At 45.3% G+C, this 16,152-nt stretch overlaps 1 long non-coding RNA gene across 5 annotated transcripts in view; it reads left to right on the top strand.

Annotated features, from left to right (window-relative positions):
- The window catches only part of LOC306835285, an 83,322-nt gene that overhangs the window by 6,355 nt on the left and 60,815 nt on the right, over positions 1-16,152 (top strand). For 4 of the 5 annotated variants that reach the window (XR_013780608.1, XR_013780609.1, XR_013780610.1 and 1 more), the window contains exons 1-2: positions 7,101-7,386; positions 7,698-7,803. This is a non-coding gene — a long non-coding RNA (uncharacterized lncRNA). Of the gene's footprint in view, positions 1-7,100; positions 7,387-7,697; positions 7,804-16,152 lie in introns of those variants that run through there. The other variant, XR_013780607.1, reaches the window with a different exon arrangement.

The raw sequence follows: 16,152 nt of genomic DNA, 5'->3' as shown, positions 1-16,152 counted from the left end.
TTGCGCGAGGCAAAGAGCGAGCGGTGCTATCAGGGAGAGTGTCTGAGGAGCTCTGCGCTTGTCTGACAGTAATCTTATGCTTGTTAATTGTATTTTTCATGTCTGATATTGTCCTGTTAGTCTTGTATGAAAGCCTGTGTCTTTGTTAACCTCGCGGTCTTCTTATCTCTTTGGCGGAGACTTCTCGAACATTTCTACTGTTTGGCACTCAGAAGGAAGTGTAGCCACGCACTGATACACTTTAAGGGTGTGTGTTGTATTTTACAGTGATGGAGAGAAACACCTCAACTTTGTAACAAACTGTTTTTGGCTTTTCGGCACCTCTCAAATAAATTCAACAAAGCAAAAACAAAAGTCTGAACATGTTTATCCATCCAGGAGGCTGAAAACTATTTACAGGAAGCTTTTTTAGAATGTGAGGTTAACAAGACATCTCTGATCTATACAAGGTGAATTATAAGCACTGACTTATTTTACATTTGAGCTCCACTTGACTCTGAGCTCTGCATGCTTGTCCAGCCGATGCATGAAATATTAATTCTTACTTCTTAAAGGCAGATGTTGCATATCTTTGCTGAAGTGACCTCACTAAAATAAACGTGGACCCTGCCGGTCTGATGCCGGTGTTTGACCGGAGAACATGCATGAATTCTTCCAGCTAACTAACTTACAAGCTCATGACTTCAAAATAAAACATCAAATGTGTTTGTTCAAAGTCTGATCAAACCAGACTAGGTTTCTCCCTCGGACAGTTTTAAGGAGTTCACCTTCCTCCATTGTGAATAATATGTTGTATATTATATATATTATTATGTATATTCTTTAGCAGAATTAACGTCTGAACTTTGGATAGCTGAAGTCAATCTTTGAACATCGAGGAAGCTTTTTAACTTTGCACTTCTTTCTCAGTGTTTTACACTATTATTATTATTATTATTATTATTAATGCTTCCGATCAAGTCAATGATCGTCGAGCTTCTCCCAACACCTCATGTTGATAAATATTACAAACATAAATCAGAATCTGGTGTAATAAGTTTACTGTATGTTGCTCTGCTGCATGACGACAAACAAGGGAAAAGAATCAAATATGGAAAACAAGTAAAACAACATTCAAGTGATATCAAATTCAAGAGTAAAAGTGAAATATTGTCCGTCTATTAGAGGAATTTTAAAGTGCAACTACGAGAACTCGGACTTGTAGAACGTATAACGAGTTTGCGTCTTTCAGAAAATCTTGTAGGAAGTTCCTTTTAAAGGTGGAGTCTGTAGCATTTTTAGTTCCAGCTTGTAAACACAATGATCAAACGTGGCCCCTCCCCCCCGGGCTCGTTGGCCCCTCTCTGCAGGACGCTGTGTGTACGTTTACTGCGTGAAGCTACACTGCAAGCTTACGCACGCTAGCTCAAGCTAACAGTCTCTGTTTGTCACCGGCCTGTCCAACAGGAAGCGGACCAACTCCACGTCTGCAGACAGAAGCCAACACGAGGTTCACCCAGCTTCATCCATGTGGCGTTTCTCGTCACTGGGATTATAGTTTACCGTCTTTGCAGTTTCGTCCACGCCAGCCGCCAATTTAAATCAGGTCCGATAGCTTCTTTTTATCCACTCCTGAACTCACCTGAGTCCTGTTTATACACACCAGCTCCTCACATAGAAACGTCTCGACTGAAACAAACCAACACAGTAAAACCCAGTCAGAGGACAGAGGACAGAGTCTGTGCAGACAGTCAGCACATGTACGGAGGCCCAGAAGGGACAATCATTATCCGGAAAGAGCTAATGAATCTTTAAACATTGGACACATACAGTCAGACACTTACATGTAAATTAACTTTAATTACTGATATGTGAAGACGCACGATCACGCAGCTTCAGCTACACTGAGGCCAGAGAAACAACCATGTGATCAGTGCGTCTGTCTGAAACTCTCATTTTACCAACAACATTGATGTGTGTGAACAGACGTTTTGTCCTCTCCTCACACACACACACACACACACACACACACACACACACACACTCAGTCCCTGCAGAGTTTGTGTGCTCGAGGTTTAATGTGTGGTCCTATAGTGCGAGCACACTGGAACAAATGTGTCTCCCAGTTTCCTGTCTGTGCATAATGTAAGTGTGTGTGTGCTGTAGCCCGGGTGTGGTGCTGCTGGATTTAAGTTAAGAGGTATTGTGACTGGACTTGAGCCAATTTATTTAATCATGTGAGGCGGCTTTGACCCACTGAGCAGGTAAAGTAACGCAGAGCGAGCTGAACATCGGGAGGTTGCTGGAGAGAGTTTGGTGGTTTTTTAAAACAAAAACAAAGAAGAGCTTAATGAACGTCTGTTTGCTTTTGATAAGGAAACTAAACTTCAGTTACAGCTGGAGTTGAGCGAGTGTGAAGCTCCTTTCAGACACAATGTTTTCAGTGTAATTTCAGGACACTTATGACCTGACATCTTCTGGAATTGTCTGTCACACACACCCGCCGGTGGAAGATCATGTTTACGACACGCATCCGTCAGAATCCTCAACTTGTGGATGATTCTGAAATACAAAAACGTCAGTAGACAACGTGATACAGAAAAACTGAGGCACGAAGAAAAAAGTATAAAGCAGAGACACTTGGCTCTACGTCACCCTCATCTCCCCGACTACTTGTTCATGTTCACCGTGAACAAGCCAGACTATTAACGGCTGTGTTTCAGCATCAGCCTGAATGCAGCCTGCTGTCTGTGCATGTCTGACTGTGCGTTCATGTGGAGCTCCTACAACGTCCAAATACTGTATGATGTGAATTCACAGACTGGGACAACAGTCTGTGATGACAGTCTGACCCAACAGAAAAGCTGTAAAAAGGTGCTATTGAGTCACCTGGACAGCGAGTGGGAGAGAGGCTGCATGAAGTTGGAGCGAAAAGATGACGTGTGATTTGTTCTCAATAATGCACTCTTTTGTTTGAAATGGTGACATGTAATAAAAAGGGAGTGAGGGTAATGTGCAGGTCAGTGTTGGAGATTGATGGAGGGTGTCCAGACTGAAGAAATGTACTCGACGCTACGCTGAGCCGCACGCTGTGAAAAAATATCTCAAAGCCTTAAAGAAACACTCGGCGAGCGATGAATAAACTCCAGCGTCACACCAGGACCTGGAGTTAAGTCGTTCAGTTTAGAGCCCCATTCTGTCCGTCAGAATCAAGTGCTCCCACTGAAGAAAAGGAAGTCCTGTCGAGTGTGACGCCGTGCCAGCTCCTAGACTTACCTCTGAGATGGCGAGACCGAGATATGCTAATGCAACTTTATCTTGTAAAGGAAAGCTTGGAGGAGATTTAGCCAATCTGCTGGACACAATTCCAAGAGCCTCTGTGGCATTTAGCAGGCCCGCGCTAACCGGGGGGCTGCTTGTTAAGACTTCATTAGCTGTGTTTGCTCAGGCCTCTTCTCTCCAAAGAGGTGGAGGAGGGCTCCCTGGGCTCCAGCCTCAGCCCCACCATGCACCCTCCATATGGGGCTTGTTTGCTCAGGGCTGGCCTGGTAATCACTTTCAGGTGGAGCCGGAGGAGAAGGAGCAAGGCTGAGGGGATTTTGGGGAGAGTTGGAAACCTCCCCCCTTGAAGCCCCAGCCCCAACCGATTAGCTCCCCGTCCTCCTCCTCCTCCTCCTCCTCCTCCTCCAGCGGGGCACTCCTGAGGTGACAGAGCATGGAGCGTGTACGCTGTGAATTAGCTCACCTAGGGCCCATTACCTTAACAAACACAGCCAGCCCCTCCAATCAGCCTACTGCTGGGAGGACAGGCGGACCCTGTAAATCCTTCCTTACAGCCACGGCCCCTCTTTGTGAGACCAGGAAAAACCTGCGTGTGTTTCTGTGTGTGTGTGTGTGTGTGTGTGTGTGTTTACATGTAGAACAAACAAACAAAGTGGGAGAATCAAGTCGTGTCTTGAAGCAACACAAGTCAGCTGAAAACAAGTCAACAGGTCTGTGATGCGTCAGAATAAAAGAGGAGAAGAGAGACTTGCTTTAAACAAACCTGAATCAGATCTTTTCATCACTCAAACTGCACATGTTCTTATTTCACCTTCCTTTGTCGCCATCATGCAGACAGTTTAGGATGCAGTCACCCAGGTTTGTTGACAGTCCTCTCTTTTTCTGGGGGGAGACAGAGTTAGGTTCCACTAACCCGTAAGGACCAAAAGCCTCTGCACTAGGCGCCACCCACACGCCACCAGCGCCCGCAACTCGAATGTCTCCTCATCTAAATCCACCAACTTAAACTTCTTTCTTCTTTCAGGATTGTTGATTATGACGGGATATTGATGCTCGTAAGAGTCGATCTTCAAAGTATTGTTGAACACTTTTATACCACTTCTCATCATCTGTATTAAAGGGTTCATTTAGTTTAGTTTTACTTTGTCCTCGTGTTCTTCAGACAGAGATGTCTCTTTTATTATTGTACTCTTAATGACTTGACATCGGGTTGGCTGAATGAATCCAATCAGATCATCTGACTTATAGGCAGCTTCCATATTAAACTGTAAAGTCTCTCTGTTGAGCCTGATGTCTCACTTCAACTCTTCACTGCCAACGAGTGGAGTGGAGACCTTTGGAGGGGACGATGGATTCCCCCCCCCCCCCCCCCCCCCAATTGTTTGCAGATTGAAGTTTACAGCCACATCTTTTTATTTTCAAGGACTCATCAAGCTCTTCACTTGAGCCTTGTTGTCAGAAGTAGCTGCTGTTAAGATCTGTATGAAGCTTGTCTTTCAGACAGGAGCAGATGTACAGCCATGAGTGAGTACAGCGCGTGCCTTCTTACACTGGCGTGCACGCCGGGGGGCCTGAATGGTCCTGTGAGGGTCTTAGGTGTCTTATTTAACACATACAGTAAAAACTGCAGAGAGGGATTGATGGCTCCAAACAGCGGGGCAAATCTGAACAATCTGCACACCTACATAAACACCTCCCATGTAACACATTTGTCTTGTAATGAATCCTTCAGTCTGCTGTTTGTGTGTTGCTACGCTCAATGCAGCTTTATTCCCATGACGGTGTATTCAGTTTAAAACTGGGCACTCTTCTTGTTCACCATTTCCAGTGAAACTGAATATAAGCAGCTAATCCTGATGTGTCACAAACATCTGTACTGTGAGTCAAATCTGGAGAGAAGCAGAGTGAATCTGATCCACTCTTCACGTACGCAGCTAATTAAAAAAACAACAACAACACGAGGAGAATCTGTCCCGCTCTCCTGCAGCCAAAGAACTGACTGTCTGTCGCTGGCAGCCATCCCTGAGCCAAGCCAGTGTGTGTGTGTGTGTGTGTGTGTGTGTGTGTGTGTTTGATATCGTGTGATTGTTTGGATTTTTTCAGCAACCCGATGCCACAAGAATCTGGCCGGCCAGCAGAGGTCTGCTCTTGGCTGCGAGGCCGCCTGCTACTTGACACTCTTGTCAGATTTATCTCTTCTCTTGTAAAACAGCACGCAACTTGTTCTCTCTGTGCGGAGAGGTAAGTGAGCCCACAGAGGATCCAGCGACTCAGGAAACCCACACATACCGGCCCAGTATAATAGCAGGAGCAGATTTTTTTGAACCCGGGTGTAACCGGAGACGAGGAATGGCGTGCCTGGAACGACACATGGACGGCGCTTCAGCAGGTAGACTTACCATCTGGAGCCAGCACACGAGGAGGAGCGCTTGTCTTTGGATCCTGCAGGTTGTAATTTAATTTTCATGCTCTGACGTCTGTCGCTGTTTGAGCACACACTGCGGAGGGATCGTGTGGAAGGAGGTCGGCCGGTTTCTGACCAGACTGCGGAGGGGTCACACTCACTCCTGCAGGGAGGAAAGAGAAAGCAAAACTCCGGCTAATTAACTCGTCTTATTAGGATTCATGCAGTCTTTAAACGCATCCTGCTCCACCTCTACCTGCGCACCTTTTGACCTAATGTCTCGTCTGTAGACCGCTGTGAGCTACATTTAAAAACCCGGGGTTCAAGATCTGCTTTGTCAGCAAGAACTCCAGAGATGTGTTCAATTATACTTGAACTGATTCTCAGTGATGGTATGGAAGCTGGCGAGGCTTTGATTCAAATATATGAAGATAATGACAAAGGAAGTATTATTCCAAGTGGAGGTCGTTCATCTGAAGAGCAGCTAGAAACACATTTAGGGCCATTGTTGCATGTTAAAAGCAAATACAGCAACAACAGTAATCTGTGGTTTTTTTAAATGGAGTCTGTTGTTGAGCTGTTATGGACTCTATAATCCTCCTCGCAGTGAATGTGGGTTCAAATCCGACCTCGAGCATGTTTGCAGCTTGTCATCCCTTCGCTCTCTCCTCCCAACATTTCACGTCTCACTTCAGCAGTCCGATCTGATGAAGGCAAAAATCTGTGCCGAGCTTCTGCAACACCAAAACAATGTGTCTTCACAGACTGGGACACTGATATTTATGTCTGTGTCTCTAAATCAACAGGAATACAGGAAGATGTGACGACGGCTGTGCTCAAGTATGGTGGGGGAAAAATTCGTCTGAAAACTTTAAAGATTTCTGTCAGTTAAGTGTCCTTTTTCCTGATTGGGGTTTTTGAGGGTCCCAGCTTTTCTTCGATACAAGGAGAGGGACTCAAAGGAAAAAGAGTTGTGAAGCACTGGCTTAAAGGACGTATATTGAAGTTCTTGAGGATGTTTTACCTCTTAAAAAGCTTCCTCAGTTTTAGAAGCTTTCAGTCCGAGGCTCAAATGATCAGAGCTCAACTTTTGAGAAACCAGGACAAAGTTAAAGACTGGGACCTGTCTGAGAAGAGACAGAAACGTTTATCTTAGTGAGGAGGCGGGGTTAACCCGGCTGATAGGTATGACACATGTTTTCAGAAGCTGTGATTGGCTAATCCAAAAGAAATTGAGAAAAAAAAATCAAACATAGATAGTCAGACATTGTGTGATTTTGAACACTTTGAAATCATCACCTGTGATGATATGTAAGATCTGCTTTACTTGAGTATTTTGCCCACAAGCTGTTTGAAATGAGATTTGTGCAGCAGCTGATTGTTACACCATCAGGGAGTCTTCATCAGTGATTGGATGCACCTGTGGAGAGAAACACAACATGCATGTCTCACTCAGTACTGAAAGAAGTGAGAGGGATGGAGAGCGCATCTCTCTTTTCCCTTCACTTTAAGAAACTCTTCATCCTGTTAGAAGTCCTCCTCACAGTTTGACACCAGAGGAGCTCTCTTCAGGGCGAAGACACTTTGTGACTAACTTTCATCTTCACCAGGATCTAGTCTGAACTTTGAGGGGGGAATTCTTGAACGTTGTCACTTGGAGCAACTCTTAGTTCTGCAGGAGGCTTCGTGAATACGGCGCCTGAACCTTCAGGAAGAACAAGGTCAGTGATTTCCTTCGATCTCATGATGCCGAGCTTTTCTCATCACTTACCGTCTGTCAGTTTGGATTATTTCAAAGATATGAAGGAAGCGTTTAACGTCTCCTCAAGCTCTTGGTGAGACAGCGATTGTAGTTGAATATGAAGTTGAATTTGTCCAGAATGAATTGACTTTGTTTATTTGTTAAATGATTTTGACTTCAGATTTTTAAAGATCTCTAAAAATAGCTCCATGACCCCGACGAGTTAGAAAATGTTACTGTAAGCAAGTACAGTTCCCTTCATGTTTTCCTCTCCACTTATCCTCTCTTCAGCACCGTCTCCCTCCCCCTGTCTCCGTCTCCGTGTGCGGCGTGCTGAGAAACAGATGGCGAGGGCAAGGATGGCCGCCAGACAGAAGGCACGTCGGAAAACGACAAGGTAGGGAAGTGGGAGAAGCGTATCCAGAGGGTGAGAGACGGAGGCGCAGAGAGGTAGCAGATGTGTTAAACACGAACGACCTTGTGGATTTTTAGCGCCTCGTTGCTGGCGAGCAAACCCTGGATCACTCGGAGTGTGCTCGTCAGAGGCCGGGCGCCAGTCCCACATGAGCTACCCTCGGCATCCTGTGGCGCTCATTAGCGGTCTGATTAAGACGTGTTTATGTCGGAGCTATTTACAGTAATAATCTACACTTCACTGTGGGCTTAAATTCACGACTGTCGGACAGTTTTTAGTTGGCAAACCTTCACGAGGAGCTGGAGAGGTTGTAGGGTGGTTGACTGTGGATGTGAGCAGGAGATAGTTGGTCACTAATGACCTTATCTGTTACCTGTTTCCCGCCCCGCCCCCAGGTGCCTCAGCCTAGACGTTTGTCCCTGAGTGCAGGTTTTCCAGACCTTGGGGTCACGGCACATGGAATTCTAACGGGATCACATCCAATTTCTAATTCTTGATCGATATAAAATATATTGTAGCATCCTGTGTGAGGTTTTCCACTGGGCCACTGTCTCATGCTTCAAACTAACAAACGTGCAGTATCTCCGTTGGCCTCTCATCCATGCATCTTTGCATCCAGCATTAATTTACAGCCTTGTTAATGCACGCTCACCTGGCTGTACATATCGTGCAAATCCACACTTTGTGCACAAATCTCAACCCGATATTCCCACATGACACAGACGTAGCATGGTCTAAAAATCACGTTTACTTGCAACACAGTAGAAAAATACAATAAATGATTGAAAAAGCAAAGCACTAAGCTGTTTGTGTTTGAGGTGTCTGGAGTCCCTAACATATTTTTGGGCCCAAAAAGGTTGGGAACCAGTGTCATGTGAACAAGTCATTTAACCTCTGTAGATCGACAGAGACGCTTTACACTTTATTTTGTTTTTGCTTTGCGTTTTTATCTCTCAATATTTGTTTGCCGACGTTGTCATTTTATTGAGCTTGTAGGCTAGCTGGCCTTGTAGGAAGATCATGTCCCCGTCTAAGTCTCTGCCTGTCCAGTAGTTTCTAGAACAAAGAGGAGCAGCAGCGGGTGCAACACCAGAGCTGAACACAACAGATACGCAGGGCGAAGGAAGAACACGCTTCTATTCAAGCACAAATTGTGTGAAATTGAATCATTTGTGATGCAAACTTGGCCGATCTGAATCTTATTGTATGACCGGTTCCTCAGACCTGCGACATTCTGCTGACCTCAGGAAACATGTCCACACCCTTTATCGTTGCATTGTTTGTATCTGATTTAAACAGCTGTTTCCCCCCCCCCCCCCCCCCCCCCCCCCCCCCCCCCACCATCTTCTCCTCAATCTAACTTTGCAATGTGCAACAACCCCGGCAGATAAAAGCTCACTCCTGACACCCTCTCCCACCCCTGTCATTACGCGGGCCTCCACTCCAGCACTCGGTAATTGGATCAATTGAAATAATCTTGTTGCTGAAATGAGGTTAGCAGACTTGACTGAGCTCCTTTGAGGGCACTTTGTTTTATTTTGGCTGATTGCATCAGGCAGGTAAGGCCCAGCGTAATAATAATGCTTCAACTCTCACGCTGCTGATGTTATCTGCCCTCGTATCGACCGCAGACGTCTTTATCAGCCAGTGACACCATTAAGATCGCCATCTCCAGACAATGCATGTGCTTACTCGACTGCAACACTAATTGTGCAATCAGGGAGGATAAACACGGGGGTCGTGACGGCGTTCTTACTGAGTTTTTATGCAGCCTGGTTTGTGTGGCAATGTAGGAAACATTTCTTGGTACGACTTCTGGTGATTGAGTTTCTGTCTTTTATTGTTGCTAAAAGTGAAGCTAACTAGCTTAAATGTTGTGACACAACTAAGGAAGTAAAAGGCACACATACACTCTTACCTTCAGCTTCTATGCTCCGTATATCTGGAACAAGCTTCAAGTCTGCTGAACCTCTCAGCTCTTTAAAATCCAGTTTTAAAGACTCACCTGTTTACAGCAACACTATTTTAATCTTTCACTCTGCACCGTAACTTTTAAATCTTTTCATATTCTTACTTCAAATAATTTCATTTGAATATATTTTCAGTTTTAACAGTTTCAGTGATTTCTAAATGATCTATTTTAATTCACCTTTTCGTTCCTCTGTCATGATGCGTTTGACGTCTCGTGTGAAGCACTTTGAATCGTCTTGCTGTTGAAATGTGCGACATAAATAAACGCCGGCCGCTTCATTTGTCTGAAAGAGCTGCATGAAAACGCTAAAGAAAAAAAAGATCTGCAAATTGCTCGAGGAAAATATGATAAAGATGAGCTGTGAGTGTTTTTTAATGTGCGGTGAAAGACAGAAAGGTGAACAGAGCAGCAGAGGTTGAGGAGGGGGGAGGTGAAGTGGAAGGGAGAGCCTCCCCTGAGCTACGCTGTATGATGTCTGATTGACAGGCTACACGCTAAGCTCACCTGAGCCTCTGACCTCTCTCTTTCTACGTCTCCCTGTCGCTCCTCTCCCTCCCTCCCTCCCTCTCTTCTTTTCGTTTTATTTTTCTGAGAGGCTGGAAACTTGAGGAGGGTCACGTCCAGGGTGGAATAGCTTCAGGCTGCGACCTGCTCTAAGGAGGGGTCACCGGGAAACAAAGGCCATTCAGGTAAACCTCTCTGAGCGAGTCGGAGACAGACAGGCTCCCAGTGCAGATAACACTGAGGCTAATGTACCTGCGTTTGCACAGTCAACAGCACCAGAATCACTGTGTGTGTGTGTTGTTTCAATCAGCAAAAGAAAAGGGAAAACAGACTGACAGGTGAGTAAACAGCGAACTCTGAAAGCCCCTCTGAACATTCCTGAAATGACGACGCCAGTGTTGAAAATATTCCGGACAAAAGTCCTAATCCTCTTTATGGAGGCTAATCTTGAGCAAATTCAGAATTTACAAACCAACTTAAAGCTGTCCACACCATCGCTCTCTGCGAGTTGCACATGTAGCCCACACGAGTTTGTAAGTGTGTGTGTGTGTGTGTGTGTGTGTGTGTGTGTGTGTGAGCAATCAATACACTTTGTGTTTGATTAGCTTCTCGTCTGCAGAGAGCTGCAGACAGAATGCTGATGAGACACACAGAAGTCCACCTTAATTGCAGCAGGAGAATTTCAACCTTTCAGCCTTATCCCGTTATCCTAATTGGTCGTTTCTTGTAAAAAGAAAAACTTCTTTAACAGCAGCAGATTAGACGGATAGTGAATATTTACACAGGTCGTGATAACAGAGGTCAGCACACAGACAAACATCAATGTCTCAGTTAGAACGAGCCGAGGTCTTTGTGCTGATGGTTAGACTGTTTCCCATTAGTTTGTTTGACCTCAAACCTCCAGGTGGATGAAACTCCCCCGTCCGTTTTAGAGAGGCAAATGTTAGATCCACATGAGTACTTATGAAACAGAAATGTCTTTCTGTCCCAAACACGTGGCGTTAATTAAACGTGGCAAGATAATTGATGGTAACTTTGACACTTTTTGGCTGTAAATTTAGCATAGCTAACCTCTCAGCTTCTTAGTCCTATTTTCAAAAATCCAACATGGATTGTGTCTCTTTTTTTTTTGCCTGACGACTAAAGAAAAAAATCCACTTTTGTTATTCAACATGTAAAATTAGCATCAATCCGTCCATTTTCTTCCGAGGAGTCCTCGGTGTTCCCAGGCTAGACCAAATATATACTCCCTCCATTGAACTCTGGACTTTCTATGGAGTCATGTTTGGTGCATTCACAACTTATAACTTCAACACTGCAGAACAACATCATGACGGCGTTTCAGCTTGCTGCCCAGTGTGACGTCAGAGGCAAATGACCCCCGATTGAATCAAGAGAAGTTATCCCAGCGTTGAGTTTAAAACATGAAGTGACTTCAGGATGTAAAGAGAGAACAACCTGATCCCACGTGCACGGGTCTCACGAGCACACTGTCCCGTCTTTAAGTGTCAGCATGCAGCTTCAGCCTGCACTGCTTCCACACTCAACACAGAGATTTCTATCTGTGGCTAAACTTCAAGTCTGCCTCCCCTCCCCCTCTCCCACCGATCTTCCCCGTCTCCCTCCTCCTCCTCATTTCTGTGAGCAGGTTTCACTCTTGTGCCTGTCATTCTTCCGCCTTTTGTATCTGTGGGCCTTTTTGCTATTGAATGCTGCTTTCTCTCCCTCCCCCACCCCCTCTCCTCTCCTGCTCTCCCTCACTCACTCCCTCACTCTAGGGCCTAATTATGAGATAGCTTCGAATAAATACATGTATTTTTTTCTCCTGCAAGGGGAGAAAAAAAAATCCTTGTGCTCCACATTTTTTTTGACAGCAGGATGAATTCGAGACTCAAGGAGGTTTTATTCAGCGGGTCGCTCTGCAGATCGGAGTGGTCGCCGGGACGGGAGATTTCCTGGGTGCAGTAATTGTGTCTCATTAATTCTTACTGTAATGCCGGGTAGCTAAACAGGCTACGCAATTAGGGGGCTGATCCCTGAATAGGTTGGCTAATCAGGGGACAAAAGCTGCGGCTCAGAGGCCATTAGGCCCGGAGGAAGTGCTGTTATTGTGAGGAGTGGTCTATGATGCCTTCATCTCCCTCCAACCCGGCAAGAGGAGAAACCTGGAGGGGGGGGGGGAGGGGGGGTCTTCACTTCTGAGTTTTTACAGCTCAATTCATAATACTGTGTTTGGCATACCTTCAGCTGAATTACTGTATAAACAGGGGTTACCCTGCTCGGGGTGATGCACCATCAACTGTGCATTTCCCGACAGTAGATGCCCTCCCTGGTTGGAAGGAGTTCTTCTTCGATTCCTCGTGTTGCTGTTGACCACACTTCCTCGCCGCTGAGGTGGCGGTTGGAGCAGGCCGAGTGTGAATGAGGACGGCGATGGTATGTGGGGACGACGCAGTCAGCTGGTTTTCTTTATTCCCTCTTGACTGCTTAGATTTGAAATCGTAAATATCCAATGAAGAACTGGAGACAGTGCTGAAATGTCTGTTGTCTCGGGGTGCTGGTAGTCTGGTGGTTAGGGCGCGTCCTCCAAGACGGGCCGTGCGGGTTTGAAATCCAGCCTGTGGCGTGTTTCCTGCATGCCCTGTCTTCAAATAAAGGTGTTTAAGGACAAAAAAAAAATTCGGAAAATCCTCCTCGGAGACGTTGAGTGCAGCGAGAGACACTTTCTCCCTCGCTGTCCCTCCTCCACCTTCACTTCCTCCTCCTCCTCCTCCTCCTCCTCATGTTCGGTATGTACCCCGGCAGCCCACACGCTCCTCCAAACTGTCGAGTCAGGAGTCTGTGAGACCTTTCTGCCATGTGGGAAGGATGGAGGAAGGAAGAGAAGAGAAGAATCCTTACATTATCTGTCCTCTCCTTCTCTCTCTCTCTCTCCCCCCGCCGCCCCTCTGCGAGCTTTATCTTTCATCCCCAATAATCACATCGTCAGGCAGCCGAGACGGAGAGTAAATGAACTCTCCTGGTCATTAAAATTAAGCATTGAATTATTGACATGCAATTAGCCTGGCTTTTTCATTTTTTTTGTGGGGAGTCACTGAAAAGTTTCTCCTCACGGCGGGAGGCAGAAATAAAATGACTGCTGGAGTCATCAAAAAAAAGAAAAGAGAGCAATTGGAAGAAAATGGCAGAAAATTCAAACTTGGAAAATCCTATTTATCAGAGAATAAGAGCACTAAGTCTGGTTCCATCTCATTTAGCGGAGTTTTATTCCCATAAGGAGTGCTGTCTTGTTATCGGACTCGTCATGAGGAGGCCTGTGCTGCCGCCTCTGGATTATAATGTGGATTATGTTAATGTGGCACAGACACGTGGACACACTAACTTACATGGAGGTGATCTCTCCCCACTTATTTGCATTATGCAGATTCATGTTGCATAATTATCAGACGTGAACAGAATCATCCGCAGCTTCTTATCCACCATCGAATGAAAAACAAGGAAAAGGAGAAAAAGCTATATTTTTTGTGTGTGGGGGGAAATGTTCCGTCGTATTCTCTCTTCTCATCGCTGTGACAAATGGCGAGGTAATTTTCTGAATAATAGGAGCATACTATAAGAAACACTTACAGGGCTTGTTAGTCAAATACACATTCTGCAGCCAAGCAGAGAGTTTGACAAGCTGTTTACGCTAAGCCTGAGTAAATCAAATTCGGAGTTTGCCTTCCCTCCCCAGTAATCTCATTTTGTTTACCGCTAACGCTAAGTACATTAGCATCTGCAAGGCCTGTCTGTATTGACTTTATTTACCCCTACTGTACTGGCTGTAAGCCAAACGCACACACTAATGTTGTGAAATGAGGGTAACCAGCTGTATATTCATGAACGACTCGCTGCTAATCTGACACCGAGGCAGGAATCCAGAGCTGCACAAACTGACAGGAGACAACGTCGTTTTTTGCTTAAGTCAATGAATATTAACTGCCTTTTAAAGCTGTAATATTTTCTTTCCCTCCTCCCGGGTGTTTATACGGGAAAGTGAGGCATGACAGGAAGGGAAATAGCAAACCTCCCTCGCAGGAAACCAAAAGATACACAGAAGGAAGTAATGGTTTGGGTTAGATCATTCCTGAGCCGCTCCAGGTTTACAGAGGAAGTGGAGGTAATCTGAACTTTTAAGTAAAGTGACATGAGGGTCAGACAATGTCAGGTTTCCTCGCCTCTGCCGTGTCCCCTCTCCTGGCTCCTTCTTTGTGTCTTTTTTCAAGGTGAATGGGACCAGTATCAGATCTCACCTGTGGTACTCGTCCTCCCGTTTGTCCACAGTTCCACGGTCTGACCACGGCCCAGGTTCCCATAACCTCCAACCCGGCCTCCGCGCCTCATTAGGCAGCCGCGTTCCGGGTGAACACCGGGGCCGGGTGGCAGTCAGATGCTGCGTTTACACTGAGGCCGAACAGGAAGCCGAAGACCTCTGAGATCTTGACTTTCACCAACGGAGCAACACTTAAACTTTTTAATTAAAGTGTACAGAATCATTTACTTCATGTTTAATTTAAATATCAAACCTGGCAGAGCTTTTTGTCCAGTGTGTTAAAGGTTAGACACCTGTCCTGCAGCTGTACATTGAAACATGTCAGCAAATCAAGATTTGGCCTTTATGTGAAGAACAAGGATGGTTAAAAGGGACTTAATATAAAAGTGTAAAAGCAGAAGTGAAAGCTTCATATCATGAATCATGCAGGAAGACAGATTGTCAAACCACAGGTGTGTACTCCGTTTAAGGAAGCTGGCTGAGAATCATGAAACGTTTGCAATGTTTGACAGATAATTAGTCGAGCTCTTTATTGCAACACGATCTCACGCACACGTACGCTACTCCTCCTCCTACAGAGATTATGGTGTGTGAACAAACAAACATGGCTGATACACAAGCGTTTGTGTGGATGAATGACGAGGTGGAGGTTTTCACTTCGAGTGACCCTAAACTACAAAGAGAGTAAAATTCAAGAAAATGTTGACAGGAAGTGAGCAGCTCCATCGTTGTTGTAGTCCACCTACTCATGCATGGCTGTAGACTGGGAATGTAATGAGCATGTGCAGAAAGTCTGGGTGTTTCGAATGTACACGACGGAGGTTTGGACTTGAACCTGTTTTCTAAACGAGCAGTTTTCATGCAACGGAAATGCAACAAAGAGAAACTGATTTCAGCTGAAAAGGTTGGAGTTTACATCCGGCCCTTACATTCAAAGAAAAGACGTGCAGATTAAAACTAAGAACTCGATAATGCCACAGATTTTAAATCAGGACACACAACAAAGAAGAGAGAAACCTTTCTGCATTCTAACCTCTCTCCATGTTTCAAAAGCATCTCCAACATTGATCCTAGTTTGAGCAGCTTTCTGCTGCTGGAGCTTATTAGAAACATGCAGAGGCTTTTTAGCTCGGGTACAATCACTTCTATCTGAAGCAGTTCCACTGCCCGCTTCCATCGCTGCAACACCTGTTGACCTGATAACTGCTCTCATATCTGGCAAACCCAGGGGCGTCCAAAACGGCCTTCAAAGCCCCGCCTGCCTTCTCTGGTCCAATCAAATCCAGAGCATTCAGGAGCAGAATCTAAAGTTAGAAGGAGGACATACTGGCTGCTGCTTTGTTGTCAGAGAAGCTTCAACACAGCAGGTTTCCTTCATGTCTGTTCGATGGTGATATGAACAGGATGTAGATATGTGTTAGCTTCCCTAGTGCGAGTATGTTAGCATCAACACTAGCATTTAGCTCTTGCACATCTTTGTAAGAAACAGACTTTTTTTTTTAATTACTGCATTACAGCGATGTTGTATTTTTTATTCCAAATT

The sequence above is a fragment of the Symphodus melops genome, assembly GCF_947650265.1.
Source record: "Symphodus melops genome assembly, chromosome: 14".
In the NCBI taxonomy this organism is placed as follows: Eukaryota; Metazoa; Chordata; class Actinopteri; order Labriformes; family Labridae; genus Symphodus; species Symphodus melops.
This window is presented reverse-complemented; position numbering and strand designations above follow the sequence as displayed.